Source organism: Choloepus didactylus, chromosome 11 (genome assembly GCF_015220235.1).
Source record: "Choloepus didactylus isolate mChoDid1 chromosome 11, mChoDid1.pri, whole genome shotgun sequence".
Classification (NCBI taxonomy): domain Eukaryota; kingdom Metazoa; phylum Chordata; class Mammalia; order Pilosa; family Megalonychidae; genus Choloepus; species Choloepus didactylus.
Genome location: NC_051317.1, coordinates 83747763 through 83751773, shown reverse-complemented (window position 1 = coordinate 83751773; position 4011 = coordinate 83747763).

Genomic DNA, 4011 nt, shown 5'->3' with positions numbered 1-4011 from the left:
TTCTAGCCCTGATCCATGAATTCATTTGTTTGTTTCAATATCTCAGCTTTGATGTCACTCCCTCTGTGAAGTTTGTCTGGACCCTTCCAGATTTCACATATATCCCCCCCCCCCATACTCCCATGTATTCCTAAAGTGATCAGAGCTTCTGCCATCACAGCCCTTCTCAGGGGGAATCAAGATGTCCTGTGTAATGGCCTCCCTCCCCTCACTACGGGCCAGGAGGACTGGGGCTACCTCGCTGTTGCCATGTGATGGACAAATGACTGCACCATCATAAGCTACAGTGAGAATTTTAAGCTCTTATATTCATATGATACTACTCATGTCTTCCCAAATGCTGTATTTCAAAGTGATGAAGGTACTTTTTTTAACAAAGAGCCTTTTGGAACCCTGAAAACTACACTGTACTTGTAGCTAGTAATAAGTCCAAATTGTTCTGTGGAATAGAGTGCCAACTACCCATTTGCCCAGGACTGAAAGTTCTTGCGATGTAGAATTTTCATTGCAAAAACCGGAAAATTCCCAGACAAACCAGGGTGAGGTGATTGCCCTAGTAGGAAATGAGAAAGAAATAATAAGCTTCCTCTCTGCTTTATACCAGGCCTGCAAATCCTAACTGAGGTTTTATTAGTGCTGCAAAATGTAACTTCTGATCATGTCTTTTCATTCTTTGACTAATGGAACATTACGTCTGAATAGAAAAGCACTCACCCTGTGAATAGTAGCCAATTGAGTCTGAGGATTTTTGGACTTTGTCAGTTTATGTTGATTTTAGCATACCACAATAATTGTCTCTCCGAAAGTCACCCATTATGCCTTGTGATATGACTTACTGTAAGAACTTTCGAAAAGGGAGTTTTCTCTTTAGATGTTTCATTACAGATGGACTTATAGGGAGTGTTTTTGTGGCTGTTTGTCTGTTGTTCTTAACTCTCAGAAGCTACTTGGGAGAGAATTACTTTCATCCCTCAAAAGAGATGTGGGGTAGGAACACAGCATTCACACCCAAGCACTTCAGCACTGTTTGAAGTGAACTGAAGTGAACTAAATTTCAGTTCAACTTGCTCTGTTACTTCTTTACTGAGTTCATTGTTTTGCCCATAGTAAAAAGGAGTTGATGGGTGATAGAACAAATATAAAAATTACACAAGATTTTGAACAACTGATTTTCTTATTCAGGAAATGAGGTGGATGGAATACATAATCTTGGAACTACTCTCCAGTCTAACACTAGAAGCCTGAAGAGTGGCAGTTACATCTGCTCTTTCAGTGGCTTGTAATCCACCAAATGATAAAAGTTTAACTCAAGCAGTTCAAATGACTTTCTGGTACAGTGGGGATAAGGACACACCAGAAAAATTTTTGCCCCCTTATGAATTTTAAGTTTTCTGTGCTTGTAAATGATTGCGGTTTAGATCACTGGCCCATTTGTTGTCTCATTCTTATGGCCCACAGGTACAAATAAGATAAAGCTAAGACCAAGCCATTTGTGCCGGTTTGAGTGTATTGTGTCCCCCAAATGCCATTATCTTTGTGGTCTTGTGTGGGGCAAACGTTTTTGGTGATGGTTGGATTTGCTTGGAATGTGCCCCACCCAGCTGTGGGCAATGATTCTGATGAGATGTTCTCATGGAGGCGTGGCCCCACCCATTGGGGTGGGCCTTGATCGGTGGAGCTACATAAATGAGCTGACTGGGGGGGAGAAAGAGAGTGCAGCTGGGAGTGATGTTTTGAAGAGAAGCAAGCTTGCTAGAGAGGAACGTCCTGGGAGAAAGCCGTTTTGAGGCCGGAGCTTTGGAGCAGATGCCAGCTGCCTTCCTAGCTAACAGAGGTTTTCCGGAGGCTATTGGCCATCCTCAGGTGAAGGTGCCCGGTTGCTGATCCGGACGCCATTGGCCATCCTCAGGTGAAGGTGCCCGGTTGCTGATGTGTTACCTTGGACGCTTTGTAGCCTTAAGACTGTAACTGTATAGCCAAATAAACCCCCGTTTTATAAAAGCCTATCCATCTCTGGTGTTTTGCATTCTGCAGCATTAGCAAACTAAGACACCATTGTTTCAGGCAGAAGTCTACCAGTGCATTTAATAGCGGACTTTTCAGGGGCATTTACTAAGCTTTCTACCTGTTCTATTTTATCATTTTCTCCTCACATAAACTCTACAAGGTAGATCTAATGATGGCCCCTGTTTAGAAGTGAGGAAACCAATTAGAGCGCAAGAAGGTGAAGAAGTCTGTTTTCTTTCTAAGCAAAAATGTAAAGTGTCACAATCACATTGGTTTGACCCCAGAGCTATACACTGTCAACCATGCCTCAGGCATTTTGTGTGAGTTAACAAGTATCTTCACACTTTTATGATGAGAAGTGATCTGTAGGATAGTATCTGAAGTTCTTGGGTAATTTTCTGCAACACAAGAAAGGTAGGTTTGGTACTTGGTTTTGTAATTCCAGAATGTCTTGTTTTCTGAATTGTTAAAAAATTACTCCCAAACCAGCACACAAATTGCCAATCATTATCATTAGGTGCATGTTCAGAAATTGTAGCGTTTTCTTGTCCAAAGAATGCAATCCTAACTTTCACAGCGTAAATTTTGAATAAAGAAAATAATCTATGCAAAACATAATGAAAATAGAAGTGCAACAAGGTATAAAAATCTTAGAGGATGAAAACAGGTATTTTTTTTAAACTTTATTTATCAAAACATTAAAAAACAATAAAAAAAAAACATTTCAAACAAAACCAAAGCAAAGGAATAAGAAAAACAAATAACCTAAAATAACTACATTGCTTCCAACATGTTCCTACCATAGGTATTTATTTTTTTAAAAGTTAGTATGTTCTGAGGTTAATTAGGTTTATGGTATTACACACAAAGCACATATGCTCCTTTTGCAATTATGTTTCTCATGTCCAAAGAAAATAATGTTTTTCCTTTGATAATTATGTTACATTGATTCAAGTCATTTCAAAGAGAAAGATGTGGTGTTTGTGGTGTTATAAACTTTCAGAAGTAAAAGTATCTTTGTAGCAAGTGTGATTTAGAGATTATATTATAATTCCTGTTTTACTGATGAGAAAACAAAACCAAAAGTAAAGTGAATTGCATAAGTTCCCATGTACAGCAAATGGAACACTGAAAACTGAAACCCAGTTTTACAAAAGAAGCAATGATTTATGCTGGGCATAATAGACATCCTGGGAAATACAAGATCATTCCCCAGGTCATCTCTCCAGCACTTGCATTGCCATGGGAACCAAGCAGCTAGAACCTTGGAGAAGTAAATGTTGCTGCTAAAAAGGAGGCACTTACACACAAACCATGAGCATTCACCAAAGCCCTGAGGCTTTTCCCCCGACACCGTCAGCCTTCTATGTCCAGTTCTCAATCTCCATGTTCTCTTCATTGATGCTAGAATTCTTCTAGATTAATTGAATTCATCTGAAAATAAAATATTGCTTGTGAATGATTTTTAAGCAGAGTGATTTGCCTTGTGGCAGGATAGCCCTGCCCAGCAGAAACAGATTCTGATTATTATCATTAATAAAATAATAGCAACAATACCCGCTTATTATGGGGGTATTTGCCATTTACAAATCACTTTCATATTGATTTATGTTAATGATTCTCAAAACAACTTTTTAGGCAGAAGACATGTGATTGTTAATCATTTTATGTAATTCCATGATTGAGGTTGTGCTATTTAAACATATATAGGTGAATTCTGCCCGAAATGATTCATAAATTTATATATAAGAAATTGCAGGGATTTTTTTTTTGTTATTGTTGCATTAACCACTAAATTATATTATTTCTCATTAGTCCATTGTAACTGATAGCTATGATCCTGGTAACAAAATTTAATATTTGTAAGAATTTGAAGCCTCCAAAAAATGTCCCCATATTTTAATTTTACTTGATGGCAACAAGAGAGTCTGAAACTAAAGCAGAAGATTAATCACTAGGCTCAACATGCATTTATTCTCTCTTTTCAGAAGGAACTATATACCT